At 41.6% G+C, this 27,113-nt stretch overlaps 1 long non-coding RNA gene across 1 annotated transcript in view; it reads left to right on the plus strand.

Moving 5' to 3' along the window:
* LOC126987660 (uncharacterized) overlaps positions 1–27,113 on the plus strand; it is a 52,926-nt gene that overhangs the window by 22,280 nt on the left and 3,533 nt on the right. The window contains exon 2 of the long non-coding RNA XR_007741071.1: positions 20,523–20,644. This is a non-coding gene — a long non-coding RNA (uncharacterized LOC126987660). The remainder of the gene's footprint in view (positions 1–20,522; positions 20,645–27,113) is intronic.

Here is a 27,113-nt window from a genome sequence, read left to right on the forward strand (position 1 = left end):
CTGCCTGAATGCCCACTCTCCCACATTTTCTTCTTCTTTCTCTCGCTCTACTGATGCCTGGTCTCCTCTTTCTCCTCTTGCTCGCTGCCTCTCTTCATCCACCCTTCTGCTGCCCCCACCCCCCCACAAGCCTGGACCCCAAGTCACCCCTCTTAAGCGCATACAGAGAAGCAAACTTAAACACAATTAGACAAACAAACAAGAGCACTCACTCCCTTCCATCAACCCACACAAGAACAACAACTACCCTCCCCCACGTTCTTCTCCCAAACATAACACAAACAAACAAACAAACACAAATGCACTTTACCCTTCCTTGTCCTCGCTCGCTCGACAAACCTCTTCAGTCTGCCCTTCCCAGCGTCTCCCTCTCCCTCAGGTTCGCTAGAAAAAATACCTCAAGCAATCAGACAGCCGCGACCTTGCCTCTCCCGCCCTTCAGGTATTGACGGCCGCCTCAGATGTGCCTCGGCCAAAGAGAACAAGTAAGCTGCCTCAGAGAAACTCCCCTCCCCGCGCAATAACCGAGGAGGCACTGAATCAGATCCTCTGTGTCCCTTCCTATCGACGCATGGTGGAGAGGTGTTCATGGTTACCTCCGAACACGTTTTATACATGTTGGTGGTGTTGCTGCTATTACTACTATTGTTATTTTTACTACTTTTTCTACTACTGCTTTTTCTATTGCTTCTTTTACACTGCCACAACTACTTCTACTATTACTACTACTACTACTACTACTACTACTACTACTACTACTATAACCACTATAACAACAACAACAACAACTACTACTACTACTACTACTACTACTACTACTACTACTACTACTACTACTACTACTACTACTACTATAACAACAACAACAACAACAACTACTACTACTACTACTACTACTACTACTACTACTACTACTACTACTAGGCGTAAAATAAGTGCAATGTAAAGTGTTTGAAGGATCGAGCAATGTACCTTTGTGTGTGTGTGTGTGTGTGTGTGTGTGTGTGTGTGTGTGTGTTCGCTCAATGATTCTGATAATTTTTAATCCCCTTGCTCACCTTTTTTTTGTTTCGTTATTTTTGTCGTGACGGTAACAAAAAATCTGGACGTTTTCCGCGCCAGCACTTCACAATTTCCCAAGCCGGCGATCAGGTGGGCTAAAGGTGTAGACCCACGCGTACTCCGCTCTAATTGCAGGTAAACTCACGCGTCAGTCACCATTAAGGACCCCATAGGCAGGCGACCAATATAGCGTGAAAAAAAAAGAGTGAGGTCATGTTGTAACGCAGACGCTTGTAGGAGAAGAAACTATTTATTTATTCATTACGTTTTAAAAGTGTAGCAAGTGTAGCCTAGCCTTACTAATTCTAACCCGAAACAAGAGAACACTAATATAACGTAACCAAACCTAACCAAGCCAAGTCAATTCTAACTAAAACTAAACAAACCATAACCAAACCAATCTCAACCCAAAACGACACACACAACACTACTAACCTAACCTAACAACCAGAACACAACGCAACCTCACCTCAGACCCGCGTAGAATAGACACAGCACCCATCCATCAGCACCTAACACTGAGCTATCTCCCTGTGGATGGCAAGCGTTTATCTGTTTCCGATATGATTTCCATCGCGTGCCGACCGGTAGTCCCCCGCGATGCCGCTCCGCCTGTCCTTGGGCGCGCTGCCTCACCTGGACTCGTGTTTGCCTGTGTTCCTCAGCTCACTGGCAAACCTCATGAGAGACTGAGAGATGAGTGTGCCTGCCGCCGTTTGTGTTTAGTCTATTTATGAAGTGGCGACATGATAAAGAATCCATCGCGACCCGTATTACTGTTTATTAAGTTATATGGGTTGTCTGGCTTTTTCATTCCATTTTTCAGAGGGTGTTAGGCAGAAGTGTTGGATTTTCATAGTTAGATTGACATATTGCAGACTTAGTCGTAAAAAGGGATATAAAAATCTACAAAAACAAATCGTCACGTAGAGGGAGGGAAGAAAGAAATAGGAGAGAGAAAGATAAGGAAGGAAAAGAGATACAAAAAAGAGAGGAATAAGAAGGACAGAACGAAAAAGGGACATGAAAGTTGGAAGAATGAAAGAAGGAGGAGGAGGAGGAAGGCAAAGAGAGATGGAATGGACAAAGAATCACTGGTGCTGGCGAAACACAAACACATCTTCGGCCATGACAACGAAAGGGGAAATAAAATGAGCCGAGCGCTGGAAGAAACTCGCAGTCCAGGCTCCCGAAGGTCCATGGCGCGAAGGAATACTTGAGTCTCCCTCCCAGCCAACTCCAGAGCGTTTGATTAGTGTCTCGCGCATCGATCTTACGGCGCTGAACACTTAGAGCGAAATTCGAGGTTTAAGGTTTAGGACAGGCGATCTAGAGAGAGAGAGAGAGAGAGAGAGAGAGAGAGAGAGACCCTCTATACGTTTTCCATTCCTTATTCCTGTCTTTTCTATCTTCCTTTTTCTTCCTTATTTATTCCTTCATCCTTTTCATTCCCTTCCTGCCACCATTCCTTTCTTTTCATGCCTCTCTTTCCTCCTTCATATCACCATTTCATCTTTATTTCCCTTCCTTATCCTTCCTCTCTTCCATTTCCTTTCCTTTCCTTCTTCCATTCCTCTTTTCATGTCCCTCTTTTCTCGTTAATGTCCCTCTTTCTTCCTGTTCTCCTCATTCTTGTCCTATTTCTTATTTTTCTTCCATTTTTTTTTCATTTTTAAGGTCCCTCTTTCCTCCCTCATATCTTTCTTTCCTTCTCCTTTGCGTTCTCCTCTTTTCTCCTCTTCTTATTTACAGTATGCTTCAAATCCTCCTTCCCTTCCCATTTTCTTTCTCCTCCTTTCCCTCTCTCCCTTTCCCCATCTCCTCTCTCTTCCCCTGGGACGCTCGGGGCAGACACGGCGTAGCGGAAAGGACTATCTGCCTTTCAAACAAGGGACTGACGTGGCACAGATCTGTCGTATGCGAACAAAGCAACAATGAAAGTGTGGATTTAAACAAGATAGGATGTATTGTGACGAGGTGACGGGAAGTGATGGTGATGGAGGGGGTGATGATGGGTCTTGGGACATAGCAATGGTGGTGATTTTAGAGGTGATGAGAAAGAATGATAGTGTATGTGATGGTGATGGTGGTGGTGATGGTGGTGATGGGTCTTGCTTGGATCATGGTGAAGGGGGTGATGGTGAGGAAATGTTGTGCTGTGGGAAGGGTCGCGGTGATTGTGATGTTAGCGGTGATGTTAATGAGGAAGCTGAGGTTTTGATGGTGATAGGAAGGTGCAGTGAAGAGGATGTGTCAGTGAATACAAAGAGAATGATAGTGACGATGATGATGGTGTAGATGAGGGTGGTGAAGAGGAATAAATAGTGATCGAAAGAGCATGATAATGGTTATGATAGTGATATAGTTTAATGTCGATGGTATGGTTGGTGAAGGTGGTGGTGATGGTGGTTTGGTGATGATAGCTGTGATATTAATAGTGGAAGTGTGGTTGTTGGTCGTGGTGATGGTGGTAGTGAGGTAATGGTGATGAAGATGGTAGTGGTGGTGGTGATAGTGGTAGATGGTAGTAATGTTAGGTATAGAGATAATATAGGGAGGATGTAGAGATGGTATTGGAGTGAGGTCAGTAGTAGTAGTAGTAGTAGTAGTAGTAGTAGACGTAGTAGAAAAGCCCCCCCAAAAAACAAAAACAAAAGAAAAAGAAAACGGGTCCGCGAAAGTTTTCTCGCGGCGATACACAAAAAGTCGCTTACCTTATAAAAGATGCAAGGCCAAAAATATTTATACAGAAAAGTTTGTGCCGAGTTTGTTGTCTTGTATAGAAGTCTGGAGGTTGTTTGTCTTTGTGGAAAGGGAGGAAGGGGGAGGGGGAGGGGAGGATGGGGGAGTGGATGGGAAGGGAGAACGTGACGTGCCAGAGAGGGTAGGAGGAGGAGGATGGGGGAGGAGTAGGAGGGGGAGGAGGAAGGGGAAGATGGAAAGTCGTCCTCTCGTGTGTGTGAGAAGGAAGGAAGGAAGGAAGGAAGGAAGGAAGAGTAAGTTTGTGTGTGTGAGAGAGAGGCGGGAAGGGATGGAGGAGAGGAATGGGATGAAGGTGGAGCGTGTGTGGAAAAAAAACTACTACTACTACTACTACTACTACTACTACTACTACTACCACAACCATCGATATGCTTATTCAAATTGTTATTTCTCTCCCTATCAATTATCCAGATGATACCTTTGTTGTTCTTCTTATTGTTGCCTTTGTGAACATTTGCTCAGACCAGGAAGTGATAGAGGAGAAAGAGGAGGGCATGACGCAGGTAGGGAGGAAAAAGCGGGCGTTGGAAAGTTTTATTGTTGCTGTTTTGAAAAGGTGAAAGGTACGAAGATGACAATGCCTGCTGTTCTCTGGCTTTTTGTGTTGCGTCGCTTTGATACACGCTTCGCCTCGCCTCGCCTCGTCTCGCCTCGTCTCGTCTCTCCATCCCGCTGACATCCTAGCTTCCGCGACTTCCTTACAATGCCATCCTTCCGTCCGTCGCTGGGAACTCGTGTATGTGACCTGACGCCTTAATACCCGTCCCCTTCTTACCGTTGATGTAGTAGAGTTATTGACGTAGACTCAGTGGTAGCATTTCTCCGTGTATTATGCTTGGACTCTCTGGTACTTGTAGTTACTGATTATTTTTGTTGTTTATTCCAATTTGTTTACGCATGGCCCATAACGTCAGTAGTTTTTGTTAATGATGCTTTTTTTTCTTTTTAATGAGTATTTCGTTTTCGTTATTCTGTTATTATTGTTTTTTTATATTCTTTTGTAGGTTTTCATGCAGTTGATGGTTATTTTTTTAATCTGCGTTTTTGTTGTTGATGCCGCTGCAGTATTATTCTATTGCAATTGCTATTTTTGTTGTTGTTTTATACATTATTCCATTATTGAAATCGTTCCTTGTATATACCGTTATCTTTATCTTCTGCCTTTTTTGGGTGGGGGAGATGGCGAGGGAAAGAATGGATGCTGAGAGATTAATATTCATCGCAATCTTGTCTGATCTCCTTTTTCTCCCCTTTCCCTCTTTTTGTTTGCTGTCCATTGCCGGAAGATTAATATTTATCATTTTCTTTTTCCTCCTCGTCTTGCTTCTTCCTTTTATCATTTACGCGTTGCTCTTTTTTCACTTATTTCTGGAGCATGTGTTTTGAATATTTATTTTTATATTTGTTGTGGTTATTTCACTTGTTTATTGTTCCTTTCTAACTTATTTCCCGTGTATTTGTTTTCTAATTTACTTCTTATGTGTTTTCTTTTCTCTTGCTGTTCTTTACTTATATATTTATTTCTCTTTGCCTTGTTTCGTCATTTTAATATTTGTTGTGGTTATTTCACTTGTTTATTGTTCCTTTCTAACTTATTTCCCGTGTATTTGTTTTCTAATTTATTTCTTTTGTGCTTTCTTTTCTCTTGTTGTTCTTTTCTTATATATTTATTTCTCTTTGCCTTGTTTCGTCATTTTCTCTCATTGAATTCTTACCCATTGACGAAATATTAACACTCACAGAAATCTTGTTACCCTTCATGTTTCCTTCTTCCACCCTTCGTCTACCGGTGTCCTTTGGTGCAGTAAGAGTTATTTTCATTCACTCCCTCGGTCGCTGCCAATACCTCTTTTTCTCTCCACCTCGTCCTGTCCACGCTCGTCCTTCCTTCCTTCCTGCTAACTTGATTAATAAAATTCCTCCACGTCGTCCCTCGTGACCTTCGTTCTCCGCCTGAATAATGGAAACGAAAAAAACAACAAAAAATACAAAACCCTCGCATGGACAAACGGAGGAACATTAATCAAATTGACTCGGACCAGCTTTGTCTTCTTAATTTAATCATTTGGGTGAAAGTATAGAATAAAAAAGGCTTGGTGTTTTACGTCGGTCTGTTCTAATTCTCCGTAATGGGGCAGGAGTGAGTGTGGGTTTTGTCAGACGCTTCCATCTCTCACATCAACTATTTCCAAAAGTCAAAAAGGGGATCAATCGGGTTCTAATGGGTGTTCTTTTGGGTTCGTGGTACAGAAGAAGGGTTGAACTACCACCAGGGTCATAAAACTACCCCTGGAAATCGGTTGGTCTTTTCACACGCTTCCATCTCTCACATCAACTATTTCCAAAGGTCAAAAAGGGGATCAATCGGGTTCTAATGGGTGTTCTTTTAGGTTCATGGTACAGAGGAAGGGTCAAACAACCACCAGGGTCATAAAACTACCCCTGGAAATCGGTTGGTCTTTTCACTCGCTTCCATCTCTCACATCAACTATTTCCAAAGGTCAAAAAGGGGATCAATCGGGTTCTAATGGGTGTTCCACCAGGGTCATAAAACTACCCCTGAAAATCGATAGGCTTTTCACTTCCTCATCTCTCACATCAAACTATTTCCAAAAGGTCAAAAAGGGGGTTCTAATGGGTGTTCTTTTGGGTTCGTGGTACAGAAGAAGGGTTGAACTACCACCAGGGTCATAAAACTACCCCTGGAAATCGGTTGGTCTTTTCACTCGCTTCCATCTCTCACATCAACTATTTCCAAAGTCCAAAAAGGATATCAACCGGGTTCTAATGAGTGTTCTTTTAGGTTCATGGTACAGAGGAAGGGTCAAACAACCACCAGGGTCACAAAACTACCCCTGGAAATAGGCAGGTTTTGTCAGACGCTTCCGCTTTTCACATCAACTATTTCCAGATGCCAAAAAGGGGATCAGTCGGGTTCTATTGATTTTTTGGGGGTGTCATTTGTTGATTATGGTAGTGATGATTGTATGAGGTGATGATGGTGAAGGAGGAAGGCGTGAAGGTGCTGCTGCTGATGATACCTGTAGTAATGATGGTACAGAAGAAGAGTCAGACTACCACCAGGGTCATACAACTACCTCTGGAAATGCCGCAAACTCCTATGAAAGTCTTGTCATATATGTTTGTGCTAGGGCGCCGAAGTGTTGAAAAATATGGCCCTGGGTGACGGTCCCCCTGCTGCTCCTGCTTCTTGGGTGCGTTACGAGCAGGAACGAGAGAGAAAGGAGGACAAGGAGATTCGAAGTAGATTTTACGATGGGATTGATTCAGTGATACAACTTAGAACGGAGTGTTAGTTAGCAGAAATGGAAGATAAAAGGGTTTGAGTGGTGATGGAGGAGGAGGAGGAGGACGAGGAGGAGGAGTGATATTAAGTACAATGGACGTCGAATCGCATCCTAAGTTCCTCCTCGCCTCTCCACGCACCTTTGTCTCTCTCTCTCTCTCTCTCTCTCTCTCTCTCTCTCTCTCTCTCTCTCTCTCTCTCTCTCTCTCTCGCTCTCGCTCTCCCTCTCTCTCTCTCCTTTAAAATACTCGAATCGAAAATAGTTAAGAAAAAGTTTATTGCGATTGAGTTCTTTAAGCATTCCTTGGGACACCCCACGATAAGGAAAAAAAGAACTTGAAAGAGAACTTCGACGAAAAAAGTTGATAAAATTGAGGAATGGGATTACAGTAAAAGATCTGAAAGATTTAATATTGCTTGCAGACTTTTTCTTTATCAAGGACAGAGTTAATTTTATTGGTTATTGATTTGTAGTAGTGGTGATGGTAGTAGTAGTAGTAGTAGTAGTAGTAGTAGTAGTAGTCACGCCTGACCTACTAGACCTCTTCCTTACCTCTAACCCTTCGGCTAACTCTGTCAAACTGTTCTATCCGATGGGCTCCTCTAATCACAACCTTATTTCTGTATCCTGTCTTATCTCTCCTGTACACCCTCTGGACCCACCAAAGAGGCGATGCTTCTGGCATTTCGCTTTAGCTCAGTGGTATGACCTGAGGATGTACTTTTCCGATTTTCCGTGGAATGATCGCTGCTTCCAGGAAAGAGACCCCTCTGTGTGTGCCCAGCTCATCACAGAGGTGATTGTCTTTGGAATGGAGGCACACATTCCACATTCTTTCTCTACACCTCATGATAAAAAGCCTTGGTTCAATCACGCTTGTTCTCGTGCTTTGAAGGATAAAGAGGCAGCTCAGAAATGGTACCAGAGCCTTCGCACTCCCGCTAATCATGATCTTTACATTTCTGCCCGGAATCGTGCCAAACCTGTTCGACTTACCAAAAACAATTTCATTGATAGAAAATGCCACAACCTTGCTTTTTCTAATTTTTCCAGAGACTTCTTGTACCAAGCCAAAAATATCTCCTCCAGTTTCACTTCTTCATCTTTCCCTCCTCTCCTTAATCCTGACGACAGCACCGCCGTCACATCTGTCTCAAAGGCTGAACTCTTCATTCAGACTTTCTGTAAAAACTCCACTCTGGACGATTCTGGGCATATTCCTCCAACTCATCCCCCCTCTTACTCCTTTATGCCTGTTATTAAGATTCCTAAGAATGATGTTTTCTTTTCCCTCTCTGGCCTCAACTCTCAGAAGGCTTATGGGCCCGATGTAGTGCCTCCTGTTGTCCTTAAAATTTGTGCTTCCGTTCTGACACCCTGCCTGGTCAAACTCGTCTCTGCCTGTTAACATCTACCTTACCTTCCTGCTGGAAGTACGCCTACATACACCCTGTGCTTAAGAAGGGTGACCGTTCCAATCCCTCAAACTACCGTCCTGCAATGTTGCATCTCTTTCTATCTTTTATCGATATTTTAATGCCGATTGCTCTTCTGAACTTGCTAACTACATGTCTCCCCCCCTCCCGCGGCCCCGCTTCACTCGAATTTTTACTCTAGCTCATCCCTGTACTGTCCAAACCCATTATGCAAGAGTTAACCAGCATCTCCATTCTTTCATCCCCTTCACTGGTAAACTCTGGAACATCCTTCCTTCGTCTGTATTTCCTCCTGCCTATAACTTGACCTCTTTCAAAAAGTATCAAGACACCTCTCCCCCCGAAATTGACCTCTAGTTTGACCACACTTTACTTTTTTAAATTTTTTTTTTGAGCAGCGACTGGACTTTTTTTCTACACCTTTTTTGTTGCTCTTGAGGTTTTGCCTTTCCTGTAAAAAAAAGTAGTAGAAGTAGTAATTGCAGGTAGTATTAGTATTAGCAGCAGTGGTAGTGGTGATAGTGGTAGTAGTAGTAGTAGTACCAGGAGCAAAGAAGAAAAAAAAGAAAGAAAAACAAAAGAAAAAGAAAAAGTAATGAAGAAAAAAAGTAAAAGAAAAAAGAAAAGGTAATTTTGTTGTAGCTTTGTGTTACCTTTATGTCAATTTTCTCTTTTGTTGTTATTGTTATTGTTGCTGTTGGTGCTGTTGTTGCTGTTACTGTTGTTGTTGTTCATGCTGTTAACCCTTCTGTTGCTTTTACCGGCCACCATTAGCGTCATGGCATCAGGAACGCACCCAAACAAACACAGCCACACGAGAACGTTGACACGATCAATCACCCGCGAGTTATTTATATTCCCGGTTAATTATACAGGAGTGAGCGACACATGAGATCCATCGTCCATTAATTAATCACCTGTTAAGAGGAACACCTGTCTTCACGCCGAGGAGAAGGGGAGACACTGGACTTGATAGCACTGAAGTTTGTGTGTTGGTGTGTGAGGGGGGGCTACGTGTGTATGTGTGTGAGGGGTGGAAGGGGGGTCTTTTTTCGTGTGTGTGTGTGTGTGTGTGTGTGTGTGTGTGTGTGTGTGTGTGTGTGTGTTCATTTTAGTTATTTTCTATCATTCTTTCAATGGATTTGATCGAGCTTCTTTGATGTGTTAAAGGTGATGTTATGTCTCTCTCTCTCTCTCTCTCTCTCTCTCTCTCTCTCTCTCTCTCTCTCTCTCTGTCTCTGTCTTTGTCTTTGTCTCTCTCTCTCTCTCTCTCTCTCTCTCTCTCTCTCTCTCTCTCTCTCTCTCTCTCTCTCTCTCTCTCTCTCTCTCTCTCTCTCTCTCTCTCTCTCTCTCTCTCTCTCTCTCTCTCTCTCTCTCTCTCTCTCTCTCTCTCTCTCTCTCTCTCTCTCTCTCTCTCTCACGCACATGCACGTACTCACACACACACACACACACACACACACACACACACACACACACACACACACACACACACGCTAGTATGTGCGCCTCGCCCCTACAATATGCGTGCTGAAACAATATATTTATGAAGGGAAAAAAAAAGTTCATTCGTAATAATTACTATATTTTTATTCAAATTCCAAAATGATTCCAATAATCAAATAAACGTTCTTTTAAAATGGTATTGTTTTACAGTACTAATTTATATGCAAATATTTCGTGCATGTCGAATCATATGTATACGTATAGCTGCTGGTATTGGATTTAGGGCCCATGATGGAGTGGTTGACGGTAATGGCAGGGGTGACGGGGAGAAGACGGGCGGCAGAGGAGGGGACGAGGTAGGGTGCTGATGGAAAGGGTCAAGGGAGACGGAGGTGGAGTGGAGAAGGGCTCGGTGAGGTTGGGTGGTGCGGGAAGGGGTTCAGCGAGACTGCTTGGAGCGGGGAAGGGTTAGGTAAGGTGGGGTGGTGCTGCAAGGGATGGAGTGCTGTTAGGTCGTTAGGGTGCTGTTAGGTGGGGTGTGAAGGCGTACAATTAGTGGGGGAGGTGATAAAAGGCTCGGTGAAAAGGGTGTTGTGGGGGAAGGATATCGGAGAGGAAGGGTTGTGCTGAAAGGGGGTTGAGTGAGGTTAGGTGCTGTGGGAAGATATTGGAGGAGGTGGAGCTGTGTAAGGAGGGGTTAGATGAGTAGGGGATTGTATGGTTAAGGGATTTGAGTGTGTTAGTTTAGGGTGGACAGACCTGAAATCAGTGTCATGTGAGGTTAGAAGAGGTTAGGTTCGGTTAGGTTCGGTTAGGTTAGGTGAGGTGGAGAGTTGGTCGGTAAGGAATGAAGTAAGGTGGAGTAAGGTAAGGTGGAATGGTTGGGAAAGGGGGAAGACATGGAGGGGAGATAGAAAGGGGCAGAGGAAGGGAAAGGAATGGAATTTGGAAAGGTAGTTTAGAAAAGGATGTGGTAAAGTAGCGTTGTGGAGGTGGGATGGTTAGGAAATGGAGAAGCGTTGGACGAGGAGTGGGGTGACATGGGATAGGGAGACAGGAAGAGGAAGAGGAAGAGGAAGGGAAAGGGAAGCCGGTACACTGCTCCTCTGAAATGACATGTTGATAGGGAGGGGAAGCCGATAGGGAGGAGAAGGGGAAAGGGAAGGGATGTCGGTATACTGCAGGTCTGAAATGACACGGCAGGTTAAGGTCGCTAAATAGAGGAGTTCCATTAGCTCGAAATAAATTCAGCTCACGGAAATAAGCACTCCCGCGGAAATAAAATCAGAATATCATTAGTTAGTTTAAACTGCGCTTGACTTTCATTACTTTTCACGTCATTATTTCTAGTTAGAGGTGAAGGCGTTGAGAGAGAGAGAGAGGGAGAGAGGGAGAGGGGGAGAGGGAGGGGAAGGTTAGTCATCACCACCTCCCTGTCATCACCACCTGTTATCTTCTCATCACCAAATCGCCATCACCTCCTCATAACCTCCACCTCCACCTCTCTATCACCACTTTTGATCACCGCCTGCCATCACCCGTCATCACCATCTCGTTATCACCATCATCATCACCACGTTCTCAACATCTATCACCACCTGTCATCACCACCATCACCACCACCTCATTACAAGCTCATCACCACCTCAACACCACCTAACACCACTTTATCACCACCTGAAAATACATCGTCTCTATCTATTACGACCTCAAAACCACCTGCCATCACCTCACCACCACCACCATCATCACCATCATCATCACCACCATCACCACCTCACCACCACCACCAGCGTCCCTCGCCTCGCCCGTCCAAGCGTCAGGTCTCTCATGGCGTCTCTTCACCCCCACGAAACTCAATTAATTATTCTGAAGGAAAATATCTCATTCGGAAAATGAGATTTCAATTGAATTTTGTGAACGTCATCAACAGGTGGGTCCTCCTCCTCTTCAGGTGGGCGGCGTAGGTGTGTGTTGTCGGCCGGAAGTGTTTGCTGTGCGGGATACACTCGAGGTAAACTAATTTATTCTTGAGTTTTATTGGTATTAGTGTTAATTAATGTTTTTATTGCATTATTATTATTATTATTATTATTATTATTATTATTATTATTATTATTATTATTATTATTATTATTGTTATTGTTATTATTTATATTGTTATTGTTGTTTCTCTTGTCCTAAATAACAGTGCTTGTAGTTTTAGTTATCATCAGCTTGAGCCATTACAAGTCCACTACAGTACAAGGGCCTTTCCCAGCGTCCTCCACAACTCTGTCAGATGCTTCTATACTCCGCCTGGTTCTGCCCTGACTTCCCATACAACTCATGGATTACCACTATATTGTTTTGGTTGTTAATCCTTAATCAGTTTTACTCATATATTGAAATGAGGTTCCTAAGTTCATGTCCTGGTCTTAATCATCACCTGAATGGAATCAACTTTGACTTGCTTCTTAATCCATGGATATTCACTTCCCATTTTTTTATGTCAAATCCAGCATTTTATATACATTTTTTTCCTCTCTTCGTGAGGCACCAAGTTTCTAAACCGTATGTTTGGGAGTTTTGGCAGACAGAACCATTACTTAATCGCTACCTTTTCATTTTATCCGTATTTGTAGATCTGTGACTGCATGGCTTCCCTTCTAGGCGCCATTAAAGGTAAAGAATTAGCATTGACACACAAAAAGCGCCTCTATTCTTGCTGTAAGAGGCTCTGTTGTTTTGGAAATCATCCCTTGTAGTCCTGACACTGAAATAAATAATAGCTACCCGATGTGGTGATGAGGTGGTGGTGGTGGCAGTGATGTGGTCTTGGCAGGCGTTGATGTCATGTTTTTTCCATAACCTGCAACGTCTTAAAAAAAAAGTTCTTGTAGGGGGAAAAAACTGGTCACACGGAACCTCACCTGCCAGGCCGCGTTGGGAAAGAGAATCCATCACCCACATTGTCAGGTGTTTCGCTGCGGGCATGATGAATGAACACACACATTTGCAACACTAATCGTAATTGACTGTCTTGGCAGCGCACAACAGATCATGAGTGGGAGACAGACTGTGGGAGGGGGAGGGGGAAAATCAAAAGGAGGGGGTGGATGGGAGAGTGTGTCTAGGGTGGAAGAGGAAGGGAGTCCTGTGGGTGTCAGGGTTAGCGAGGGACTGGAGGAGGGGAAGGCAAAAGGGAGGACGGTATGAGGGGAGGCTGGTGTCAGGGGTGTTCGAAAGGCTGGGGGAGGGCAAGGGAACGGAAGGAGGGTGTGAAGGGTGTGGGGGGAGGGGGTGATATAGGTGTCAGGGTTAATCAGGCAGGTTGTAATGCAATGGAAATGGATTGAAAACGGGCGTGGCGGAGTGCTAATGCATGGGGTCGTATTACAAGACACATATTTGACAAGGCTTTCGTAGGAGTTGTGGGCATTTCCAGGGGTAGTTTTATGACCCTGGTGGTAGTGTGAGTCTTCTTCTGTACCATGAACCTGAAGAAACACTCATTAGAACCCGACTGACCCCCTCTTTGACCTTTAGAAATAGGTGATGTGAGAAGCGAGAATGACTTATAATACCAACCAGAGTCTGTGTTTTGCTCTACTCTCTTCATATACTCCTCATTTAAATGGCTTATAATACTCGATTCTTATTTATGTGCACGCTTTTCGATACCTTCAGTTCTCTATACCTTTACCTCCCTTAGATTATACAGTGATTGTTTTTACCGTTTTACCAGTCTACTCGTCTACTGTCTATCTCTGTACTCGCTTCATACTCTTCTCTATTCACTACTTGTCTACTCGTTGCCTGTCTACTCACACCCTGTCTACTAGCTGCCTCTCTACTCGCTTCGCAAACCCATTCTCCTTTAAAACCGACCGTCCTGTGATACTTGATTCGTTTTCTGTACACTATTCAATACCTTCACATTTTGATACTCTTTCATACATGACGATTGCTTTTGCATTCTTTCCTCTCTACTCGATTCGTTAACTCGTTCTCCTTTGATCGTCCCATGTTACCAGATCGTATTTGTATAAGCTATTCAATCCCTTCAAATCTCTACTCTTACCTTCCTATAAATATACGATGATTGCTTTTGTTTGCTATTCTTTATTCTTCGACTCGTCCTGAACAACTAACTCTTCCACCGCTCGCTCGATTAATTTCCGTATAGGATTCTCCCTTCATTGTCTTCCACCCCTGTCAGTGTGTATAAGCTATTCAATCCCTTCAAATCTCCACTCTCAGCTTCCTATAAATACACGATGATTGCTTTTGTTTGCTATTCTTTATTCTTCGACTCGTCCTGAACAAGTGTCTTCCACCGCTCGCTCGATCCATTTCCGTATAGGTGTCTCCCTTCATTGTCTTCCACCCCTGTTGTTGTTGTGTTTTGCTCTTTAAAATCTGTCCACCGTCTGTTATTCTCCCTCCCTCGTTCTCGCTGCAACATGACTTTCTACTCTAACAGCATTCCTCCTCTATCCCTCGTCGGCCACGCCCATTCCCTTGATATTCACCGTACTGCCAACGACCCTTTATGTATGATTAACCCGTCCGCTGCGATTGGCAATTTGGCATGGAGTTTGCCTTCACTCTTAACCTGGTCATATAAAGTCCCCGGTCTTTCTCTGCCTCTATGGTGGATAGTGGAGTGTTTCCCGTGTAGTATTGGTGCGCTGGATATCCCCTCCCAAGGTGCATGACTTTACATTTTTCTTCATTGAATTGTAGCAGCCTCTTTTTGTTCCATTCCTGTAGCTTGGTGAGGTCTTTTGGCAGGAAATACGCAGTCAAGGGTTTAATGTTTCTGTAAATGTGTTGACTGTTCCTTTTTTACCTCCCTCACTGCCGTGCTGGATATTATTGAATTGTCCTCACTCCCGTGCCTCCGTTGTTCCCTTCAGTAATACACGACCTGGCCTGTATCATCGCACTTTTCATCATTTTCAGTATTAAGCTTTGAGGGCAGAGTAGTTTGCCGTCTGTCATATTCCGCCCCTTTCACCTTCCCCCGACGACCTTATAGTTTCGGGAAGGGAATTATTGAAGACACGATTCGAATTCAATTGGCTTTTGAGGGAAGGAAATCAGCTTATTCTCTTTGCAAATTCCTCCCACTACACTCAATTTACGAGCCGCGTGTGGTGACCAGCTTTTCCTCTTAGCTCGTGCTCGGTCCACTGGGCTCAAAAACTTTATACTTTTTAATTTTATTCCTGTGTCCACCGTTTCATAGTACCAGCAGCGGGGGCAATAGTAGCAGCAGCAGTAGGAGTAGTATCAGCAGCAGGAGTAGTAGGAATAGTCTAGTCGTCGTAGTAGTAGTAGAAATAGTCAAAACAAAACTAAGGAACGTTCGTGCAGGAGGTGGCTGGCGCTGCAGGTCATCAGTCTCGCTCTGAGCACCCGGCACGGCACACACACACGTAGTTAAAGAGGGGGAGGGGGCAGGAGGAGGGGTTAAGGGGGGAAGAGAGGAAGGAAGGGGAGGAGGTGAGCGTTGCTGGCTTGGGTTCGTAGTCCCTTTGGGTTGGCTGAGCGGAAGCGAGGTAAAGCAAGGGAGGTTAAGGGGGGCGAGGCAGGAGAGGGAGGAAAGAGGAGCATAAAGCAAGCGAGGGGAGGGATGAGAGGTGAGGGGAACACACGGTAGGTAGCAGGGAAGGAAAGAGAAGGGGAAAGACACATGGAAACGTTCAGGAAGTAAGGTGAGGGGAAGTTCAGGAAGTAAGGTGAGGGGAAGTTCAGGAAGTAAGGTGAGGGGAAGTTCAGGAAGTAAGGTGAGGGGAAGTTCAGGAAGTAAGGTGAGGGGAAGTTCAGGAAATAAGGTTAGGGGAAGTTCAGGAAGTAAGGTGAGGGGGAGCTCAGGAAGTAAGATGAGGGGAAGTTTAGGAAGTAAGATGAGGGGAAGTTCAGGAAGTAAGGTGAGGGGAAGTTCAGGAAGTAAGATGAGGGGAAGTTCAGAAAGTAGGATGAGGGGAAGTTCAGGAAGTAAGGTGAGGGGAAGTTCAGGAAGAAATTCAAAAGGAAGTTCAGGAAGTAAGGTGAAGGAGGAAGAGTGGGGAGGAGACAGTAGTTAGATAAAAAAAAGGAAGGAGGTTTGGGAGGAAACACAAATTAAGGAAAGAGAATTAGGTGGTGAAGGAGACACGAGGCAAATAGAAGAGGGGAGAAAATAGGGGATTAGGTGAAGCAGAGAGAAAGGGGAGAGACAGGAGGGAGGGAGGGAGACGTTAAACGATATATAGGGCAGGAGGAGAGGGAGGAAAAGCTGGGGAGGGGAGGGGAGCAGGGATAGGGAGTGCGGGAGGCGAGGTACAATTAGGTGTTGGTTAATTAATGCAAACGATATAATAGTAATGAAACACCGGTAACTAAATTAAGGTGTTTTAATGCGCCCAGAAACCGTATTACTCGATTCGCGTTTAACAGCTGGACAACCCCTCCCCCCTTCACCCCCCCCACCCCCCCACCCTCAGGCCCTGATAATATAATTCGTCTGTGGCCAATTTAAAGGGTGACTTCGCAAAGGTGGACCAATGGATGCGTTCCTGTATAATTAAAACGAGTTCAGAATGCGTTTATATTATATTAGCTGTATTATTATTTATTTGATTTGTATTAATAGAGATTCCGTGTATTTTTTTTTTGCCGTGATAAAAAAATAATTACACGACCTATATTTATGGAAGTGTTGAGATCCACTTGTTTTTTGTTATTCTTTTTTCTCATGTAAAGATTTTGAACCATATTTAGCGTGATTCTGGTTCTACGCTTTGTTGCCGTGATAGATAGTTAGGGAGAGTATGTATTGCAGGTTAGATTGCTTTTATGTTCGTTAGATTCTGAGTTTTTTTTCCCCCAGTAATATAAATTCCACGACATTGAAGTTGAGGTCCACTTTTCGTTTTCATGATCATTATATTCAGACCACGTGTATTGCAATCCTGATTATATGTGTTGTTCCATAGATAAATAGTTTTGAAGCGTGTTAATACCGGGCTCGATTCTGTTTGTTGTCGTTGTTGTTGTTGTTTCTTCATAATCATTTCCAGGTCTGTTTTTTTGTTTTTTTTGTTTTTTCAGCTAAGGAGACAGTTCAAGGGCGTAAAGAAAAATATAAAAAAAGCCCGCTACTTCCAGCTCCTGAATAGAGGTCAATGGAGTGTCCAAAAAGAGAGGTCAATTTCGGGAGGAGTGGTAAGTGAGGTCATTTTTGAAAGGTGGGCGTCGCGGAGGCTCTGGGTGTTGATCTATACTTTTTTTTCAGGTATAAATAATTCAACCTGCATATACATTGTTTTAGACTCCTTATTTTTGGCGCCTGTGTTATTCCACGAGTGATTTATTGAAGTCGAGCTCCTGCCATTAATTCTGAACACACCCTCACTGTATGTTATTTCAATTCATTTTCTTTCTCTCTTTTTATACTTTATTTCTTTATTTCTGTCTTTTCCCTGTCTTATTCTTTCTTCCCTTTTCTTTCTTTATTTTTATCCGTTCTTCCCTTTTATTTTTTCTTCCCTAATTTTCCTCCTTTCTTCCTTTTTTATCTTTTGTCTTTTTCTTTCTTTTTATATTTTATTTTTTTATTTCTGTCTTTTCCCTGTCTTATTCTTCCTTCCCTTTTCTTTCTTTATTTTTATCCGTTATTCCCTTAAAATTTTTCTTCCCTAATTTTCCTCCTTTCTTCCTTTTTTATCTTTTGTCTTTTTCTTTCTTTTTATGCTTTATTTTTTTTTTTCTGTCTTTTCCCTGTCTTATTCTTTCTTCCCTTTTCTTTCTTTATTTTTATCCGTTCTTCCCTTTAATTTTTTCTTCCCTAATTTTCTTCCTTTCTTCCTTTTTTATTTTTTGTCCTTTTCTTTCTTTTTTAGTTTTCTTTTGTTTATTTTTTATTGCTTGTTTCTTTTTTTCTTTCTTTTTCTCACTTTTTCTTTCTTTTACTTCTCCTTTCTTTCTTTTATTCTCCCTCTGATTATTATAATAGCCTTCATTCTCTGGTCGTGAGTGTTCCTTCATTAACTAAAATTAACTAATATCACTCACGGCACGGCACTTTCATAATCATTTTAACTCAGTAAGCGAAATACACACACACACACACACACACACACACACACACACACACACACACACACACAAACAAAACAAAACATGTAGCACTAGAATTATTTAAATGGTCACCTAATCCGAGTCGCCAAGCCAGCAGACATTAAAAAAGTGACAAGCCTAAACTCACACACACGACTCACATTATTTTATTCGTGACAAAATGCTCAGTGCTGTTTTTCATGTCCTCGCACTACCAGTGACCTCTACGGGTGCAGTTTCGTGAGCCCGTTGCGGTGGCGGACAAAAACAGTCCTCGGAATATGGCAACACCTCCGTACGTTTTTGTCCCCTGAACTTCTTATCGTGAAAAGGGAAGGAGAGAAGAGAAGAAAGAAATGCAGGAAAAGGAGATGGTGAGATAGAAAAAAAAGAAGGCATATGGGATGAATGAAAAAGAAAAATGGACAGAAAACAGGAAAGGAAGAGTTCACCTTTCCATAGTACAGGTTGGTCATTCTGTATTCAGCGCTGACACACACACACTTTCCGGCCTATTGCATCGACTGGCTCGGGGTCACTCTAGAGGTCAGTCAGTCATCAGGGGAATTAAATAGGAAAAAAAAAGTGTAGGAAATGCTGTTAGTTGGTAGTACGTTAATTAACTGGGTATAAGGGAAGTTACTTGTCCTTAACGAGTTCGAGAGAGAGAACGAGAACGAGAACACGAGAGAACGAGAACAAAACCGAAAGAGAGAGATCGAAAAATTGGAGTCACACATTTTAATTCGTGTCGCTCCCTGCTTACCGGCACGAGAATTAGATTAGCTGCGATGAACGTGCCGGAAAAAAAAAAATTAGGCCGTAGGACGAGGGGTTAGTAAGGCAACGGGGGGCGGCGGCGGCGGGGTGGGTGGGTAGGTGAGGGGGAAGGGTAGGAGGGTTGAGTTTAGCGCTGTCTTGCCTCATTAATAGGTAGATAGGTTACCCGGATGCTGCTGTACGGGTGGGTGGATGTCTTTTTATGCTGGTTTGACGCGAGTTTGAATTATATATTTGGAGGGATCATTTTTTTTAGGAACGCAGTGCAAATAAAATATAAAGTTATCAAGTGAACAATATTTTTTTCACTACTCGATTTTTTTTCTACATGAACGCGAACTGAAAAAAAATTTGACCTACCATGGACTCATAATAGGTATGTGTGTGTGTGTGTGTGTGTGTGTGTGTGTGTGTGTGTGTGTGTGTGTGTGTCCATTCCTTTCCTCTGCTCCCGTATTACTCGTCTTTTACTTTTTCTCTTTTCCTTTCTCCCCTTCTGCTCCAGTCTTTCTCCTCCATCCCTTCTTCTTTGCTTTCTCCTTTGAATGCCACTGGAGCACTGTGTATTTGTCTCTGCCTGTGTGCCTATCTGTCTGTCTGTCTGTTGTCCCTGTGTTTTAAGTCTGTGTGTCTGTGTCTGCGTCTTTGTGTGCTTGTCGTGTCTATCCATTCCTATCCCCTGTCTTTCTTCTGTATTTTTTCTTCCTATTTATCTCTTACTTTTTTCCTTGTGTTTTAATCCTCTTACTTCCAACTACCTTTCCTTCCTTTCTTTCCTCCTTCCTTCCATTCTTCAATCCTTCCTTCCCTTCTTCCTTCGTTCCTTCCTTCCTTCTTTCCTTACTTCTTTTTTTCCTTCCTTCCATTCTTCAATCTTTCCATTCTTCAATCCTTCCTTCCTTCCTTCCTTCCCTTCTACCTTCGTTCCTTCCTTCCTTCCTTCCTTTCCTTCTTCCTTCGTTCCTTCCTTCCTTCCTTCCTTCCTTTCCTTCTTCCTTCCTTCCTTCCTTTCCTTCTACCTTCGTTCCTTCCTTCCTTCCTTTCCTTTCCTTCTTCCTTCGTTCCTTCCTTCCTTCCCTCCTTCCTTCCCTTCTTCCTTCCTTCCTTCCTTCTTACTTCTTTTCTTCCTTCCTTCCATCCTTCAATCCTTCCTTCCTCGCTTCCTTCCTGGCCTTCCTGAGTGCCGGCGGAGCAATCGTTGAGTGAACAATAAATCAACTTGACTCGAATCACGATATAATGTGACGCTCTCTGTAGTTACCTGCAGTGAGTGATGGTGTGGGGGGGGAGAGGGGGAGGGGGGAGGGGGGCAGAAGGGGGGAGCGGGAGCAATGGGGGGGTTGGTAAAGGGCATTATGGATGAAGGAGAGTGATGAGTGTGTGTGTGTGTGTGTATGTGTGTGTGTGTGTGTGTGTGTGTGTGTGTGTTTGATGGAATTTACTCTCGGTTCCATTTCACGTAAATTGAGTTGAAAAAAAAAAATCTAACGTGGAATTGTGATTGGGGAGAGAGAGAGAGAGAGAGAGAGAGACACTCCATATCCTATTTTATTGTTTACGTAAAAAGCCTGACTGTTTATTTATTTCAGAGTGAGTCCTTTTCATTTTGTTGTTATTCTTTCCTCTCTGTTGTTTCCAGCGACGGTTTCGAGAGGACACCATGACGCACTGACGAACGAAACTTAATTCTCGTATCATTAATTACTCAACACACAGCAGGGGAGAAAGAAAATCAAAATAAATTCAACAAAAGAGCCAGATGTGAGTGGGTCAGTCATTCCTTTATAATAGATTTTCACATAAATCGTATAATGTAATTAGCTCCATCATTCTTTTCCAAAACACACACACACACACACACACACACACACACACACACACACACACACACACACACACACACACACACACACACTATTTTTCATCGCTATACAGACAGACAGACACACACGCAGAGAGACTAATATCACTCGTTTTCTCTACCTGTCACGTGTCTACCTCCCTTCCCCTTTCTCCTTCTCTAGTCTCCTTTCCTTCTTTTCCTCTGTATCCACTTTTCTTATCCATTTCCCTCACTTCTTTCTTTAATACTTCCATTGTCGCTGTTCCCTTCCTTTCTATCCCCCTTTTTTTTACTGTTCTTTCTTTTCCCTCTTCCAGTTCCCTCTCTCTTTCTTTCTCTCCTTCTTCGTTCTTTCATTCTTCCTGTATCCCTTCCTTTCCATCATTCCTTCATCCTTTTATCCTCCCATATCTCTCTCTCTCCTTCCTTGCCATATCCCTCACTCCTTTTCCTTTCATTCTCCTTCTATCTCTCCTTTCCAATCACAGTTCTTCAATCATTCATCCCCCCTTCCTCTCCCTCCTTCCCTTCTATTCCTTTTCCCTTCACCCTTCCTGCTTGACTCACCTTCCTCCCTACCTCCCTCCTATCCTTTCTCCTGTCTTCGGGTCTCCCTCTCTCCCTCCCTACGAGTTATTTATTAAGGGCTCTATAGTGTCAGGCGTCCATCAGCCATTTCCTCTCTGAACTTGGCCTTCGCTACAGACGTGAAAGAAGGATATTGAGTAATAGGCGTAAAGCGGCGAAGGCGAAGGGTGCGAGGAGACTTGATCGAAGTTTATAAATGGATGAAGGGATTTAATAAAGGGGATGTCAATAAAATTTTGAGAGTGAAAGAGCCAGGTAGGACGCGTGGCAATGGTTTTAAGTTAGACAAATTCAGATTCAACAAAGACATAGGCAAGAATTGGTTCACTAATAGAGTGGTGGGCGAATGGAACAGGCTTGGGAGCCATGTTGTGGGTGCCAATACCATAGATACATTCAAGAAGAGGTTAGATAAAGCCATGGATGGTGAGGTAAGGTGGGGTTGAGTGTACAGGAGCTGCCTTGTATAGGCCAACCGGCCTCTTGCAGACTCCTTACGTTCTTATGTTCTTATGTAGATCCATGGCTGTTGTTGCTGTTGTTGTTGTTGTTGTTGGGGTATAGTCAGTTTTGTTAGATATTTTTGTTTCCTTAGTGATTGGTGGTGGTATTTTTTTTTTGTTATTGTGTTCAGGGAAAGAGTCACGAGAGGGAATTATTAGATGGGATAAAACTATCGTTAAATCTTGTTCGCTCTCATCTGTTTTAAGTATTTTCAGGGAGGAGGAGGAGGAGGAGGAGAAGGAGGAGGAAGAGGAGGAGGAGGGGAAAGAGGAAAATTAAGAGAAAAAGAAAGATAGAGAGTAAAGAAGGGAAAAGAAAAAAAAAGAATAAGAAATATGATAATAAAAAGAAAAAAAAGGAATAGGAAAGGAAAAAAGGATAAGGATGATGATGAAAATGATGATTATAAAAAAGAGTAGAGAATAAAAGAGAACTAACGCCTTACTCATTATTATTATTATCATTATTATTATTATTATTATTATTATTATTATTATTATTATTATTATTATTATTATTATTATTATTATTATTATTATTATTATTATTATTATTATTATTATTATTATTATTATTATTATTATTATTACTATTGTTATTATTATTTCCTCTATCCGTGACCACTTCAAATCGCGCTCACCAAAATTGTTGACACTATTTTTTTGCGCCGCTAAGATAAAAGCTGTAAATCAGACCTCGGAAAATGCTAATACATCCCGCGGACATTTGCCTTCCCCCATTTTTGGAATATTCACAAGGACCAACACACACACACACACACACACACACACACACACACACACACACACACACACACACACACACACATGCACGGCCTCGCTCGCAATCTGTGCCCCCGAATGTTTATTTTAAATTTTATTCCTTTTTTTTTCGGCATTTGGGAAATTATTAGTCTAGAGGGAGAAAGTGATGATGTTTAGGGATGTTTTTAGCTTCAGTTCTTCTAGATGTAGTTTATTATTATTATTATTATTATTATTATTATTATTATTATTATTATTATTATTATTATTATTATTATTATTATTATTATTATTATTATTATTTCCTCTATCCGTGACCACTTCAAATCGCGCTCACCAAAATTGTTGACACTATTTTTTTGCGCCGCTAAGATAAAAGCTGTAAATCAGACCTCGGAAAATGCTAATACATCTCGCGGACATTTGCCTTCCCCCATTTTTGGAATATTCACAAGGACCAACACACACACACACACACACACACACACACACACACACACACACACACACACACACACACACACACACATATGCACGGCCTCGCTTTTAGTTTTCTTTTTTTTTCGGCCCACGCAATCTGTGCCCCCGAATGTTTATTTTGAATTTTATTCCTTTTTTTTCGGCATTTGGGAAATTATTAGTCTAGAGGGAGAAAGTGATGATGTTTAGGGATGTGTTTAGCTTCAGTTCTTCTAGATGTAGTTTATTATTATTATTATTATTATTATTATTATTATTATTATTATTATTATTATTATGATAAGCTACCAAAGCCTCCCTGTAGTGTGTAGATACAACAAGTTGAACCACACAAATACCAAAAGGTACTGGAGAAGCAAAGGCAACGAATAGTTAAGAAACTGTCCAGTCAAAGCCAAAAGGAGGAAAAATAAAATTACTGTTTCAAAAAGACATTCACACGAGACTTAAATGTATAAATGTCTGCAGAAAGGACAATCTCGTTGGGTAATTGATTCCATAAATTTGTTAACGACGAGAGAGAAAGAAAATGGAAAGAAAGGAAAAGAAAGTAAAAAAGAAAAAAGAAATATAATACTTAAAAGGAAAAGGAAAAAGGATGAGGATGAGGATGATAATAATGATGATGATGATGATATGAAGAAGAGAAAAATGAGAACCAACACTGAGCTTGTGCACTCGAATGTTTAAATATAATTATATTCTTCGGCATTTGGTAAGCTATAAAATTAGAGGAAGGAAGCAGTGGTATATGAATATGGTATAGCTTTAGATAGTTTATACATAGGAGTTCATATATAAGTAGGGAGTGTTTTCGTTCGACATTTGACGGGTTATGAATTTAGAGGACGAAATTAATGATATATTGGAATAGTTTAGCTTCATTTCATCTAGACGCAGTAGTTTATAAATGTTGTATTATTTTTTGTGGCACGTTATAGAAAATTTGTTAAGATGATGAGAAAATACGATCAGGAATATTTCAGCCTCAATCCGCCCAGAACAGTCGTTTAGGAGTTTTTTTTCTCGCTACATTGTCATAGAAGTTAAATTGATATATTGAAATAATACCAGTGGGAAAAAAATCCGTCTATAAAAAGTAGGAATTTTTTCTCGACACAGTATATTAAAAGTTGTGAAATTCATGCAAGAAATTAATATCAAGAAACAGTTTGCTTTTAGTCCGTCTAACGCAGTTTATAAAAAAAGTTTGGGGCATTTTTTCACTACACTAATGAAAGTTGTTAAAATGATGCCAAAATGATACATCTGAGATCTTTTTTTATCTTCGCTCCGCCTAGAAATAGTTTATAAAAGGGGAGAGTGAACTATGATATCTAGAAACCAGTTAGGTTCAATCCACAGGAAGGGAGGGAGGTGTTGCTCGGTATATTGTAAGAAAAAGTTGTTAAATTATTGCGAGAATCTAATAACTAGGAGCATTTTAACATTAGTCCGTCTAGACACAGATTATAAAAAAAGTAGAGTGATTTTCTTTCCACGACGCTGTTAAAAGATGTAAATTGACACTAGAAAATAATACCTTGGCCGCGGTTCAGCTCCTGCCGCTCTACAATATTCAGAAGGGCACCGACGTCGCTGTTCACGTAATCCATAATTACGTATGGCGCGCGACAAAAGTGTGGATCTTTTTAGGGGGAAATAATTAGTGTACAGCTTGTGATATAAACGCGAGGATGTAATATTTCAGGATGATGTTTTCTCATTTATTCTTTGCTTCTTGAGTTTTCGGCGCAGAGCAAATTCGTTTTGTACAATTCACACTATGATGTTAAAAATGCAGCTGTTTTTTTTTTCTTTCTTTTTGCGACATGAACACGAATTTTACTAGCTCAGAAGTTTATCAAGGAGAATTATAAAAAAAAAAAGAGGGACACCTTAACAGTTTCTAATATTGGTGTGGCATAATTTGAACATGCTAAAGTTGAGTAGAAGGGATTTTCTTTTCATTGGCGTTAAATACTGTTGTTGAGTAGAAGGGATTTTTTTTTCATTGGCGTTAAATACTGTTGTTGAGTAGAAGGGATTTTTTTTTCATTGGCGTTAAATACTGTTGTTGAGTAGAAGGACTTTTTTTCATTGGCGTTAAATACTGTTGTTGAGTAGAAGGACTTTTTTTCATTGGCGTTAAATACTGTTGTTGAGTAGAAGGGATTTTTTTTTCATTGGCGTTAAATACTGTTGTTGAGTAGAAGGACTTTTTTTCATTGGCGTTAAATACTGTTGTTGAGTAGAAGGGATTTTTTTTTCATTGGCGTTAAATACTGTTGTTGAGTAGAAGGGATTTTTTTTTCATTCGCGTTAAATACTGTTGTTGAGTAGAAGGGATTTTTTTTTCATTGGCGTTAAATACTGTTGTTGAGTAGAAGGGATTTTTTTTTCATTGGCGTTAAATACTGTTGTTGAGTAGAAGGGATTTTTTTTTCATTGGCGTTAAATACTGTTGTTGAGTAGAAGGGATTTTTTTTTCATTGGCGTTAAATACTGTTGTTGAGTAGAAGGGATTTTTTTTTCATTGGCGTTAAATACTTTTGTTGAGTAGAAGGACTTTTTTTCATTGGCGTTAAATACTGTTGTTGAGTAGAAGGGATTTTTTTTTCATTGGCGTTAAATACTATTGCTGAGTAGAAGGGATTTTTTTTTCATTGGCGTTAAATACTGTTGTTGAGTAGAAGGGATTTTTTTTTCATTGGCGTTAAATACTGTTGTTGAGTAAAAGGGATTTTTTTTTCATTGGCGTTAAATATTGTTGTTGAGTAGAAGGGATTTTTTTTTCATTGGCGTTAAATACTGTTGTTGAGTAGAAGGGATTTTCTTTTCATTCGCGTTAAATACTGTTGTTGAGTAGAAGGGATTTTCTTTTTCATTCGCGTTACTTGAAAACTGAAGAGCCTTACCTCCCCTCCCCATGGCCATTCGATAATTACGGTGTGTCGTGTGCGGGCTCTCTGCACACTGATATGGGGTGTGTTTAATTTTTGTATATTTTTTTTATGTGTAACTTATTTTTATGTATTTCTAAGTTATGGTCACAGAAGTATATCCTTGCATAGTACTTAGTTGTTTGTTGATTCCCTTTGTCGTTGTTTAATATATTCTGCCTCTTATTCTTTTGCTTCCTTGTTGTTGTTGTTGTTGTTGTTGATTTTGTTTTTGTTCTTGTTTTTGTTGATCTTGTTCTTCTTGGTCTTGTTTTCTGTTCTTGTTCTTGTACTCTTTCTTGTTCTTCTTTTCTCCATGTTATAATTGTTGTTGTAATTGTAATTGTTCTTGTTGTAATTGTTGTTGTAGTTGTAATTGTTGTTGTTGTTGTTGCTGTGGTTGTTGCTGTTGTTGTTGTTCTTTTTTGTCTTGTTCTTGATCTTGTTCTTATTCTTGTTTACTGTTCTTGTTCTTGTACTCTTTCTTGTTCTATTTTTCCTTATGTTATTATTATTATTATTGTTGTTGTTGTTATCATCGTTATTATCATTATCATCATTATCATCGTGTACAGTATGCGTGAAGCGAGCCACGTTCTCTCCCTAATGTGCCGTGGAAGCCAAACACAACGAGCGTCGCGTAACGTTGTATCGCAATCAAACTAAAGAGCTCTTCCGCATGCCTTTGTCCAGCACCGGCGGTTTTCCCTTCCAATTATTAACACATTCCCAACAGAGATTGCTGGTGGTCGGGTTATTTATCGGAGCTGTGGAGGGTCGGTGTGGTAAGCTGTAAACTACATAGACCGCGTCATAACCTTGATAAAAAGAGGAAACTTGGGGGAAAGGTAAAATACACTAGCATTAACAAAGACTATTACTTGAGAGTCGCAAATCATGTTGTTTTTCCTTCAAGGTCGGTGTTGCAAGGTTTTTAATGTTTTGATCGTGACATGACATGAAAAAAAACCTTATTCTGAGGGTAAGCTAAAATAAACTAGCGCTGCGGAGATTATTACTCACTGACACGCTGAGAGGAAGTCACAATTCACGCTGTTTTCCCTCAAGGTCGCTGATTCAAGTTTTATAATGCATAGTTCGTGACATAC

Source organism: Eriocheir sinensis, chromosome 66, assembly GCF_024679095.1.
Source record: "Eriocheir sinensis breed Jianghai 21 chromosome 66, ASM2467909v1, whole genome shotgun sequence".
Taxonomy (NCBI): Eukaryota; Metazoa; Arthropoda; class Malacostraca; order Decapoda; family Varunidae; genus Eriocheir; species Eriocheir sinensis.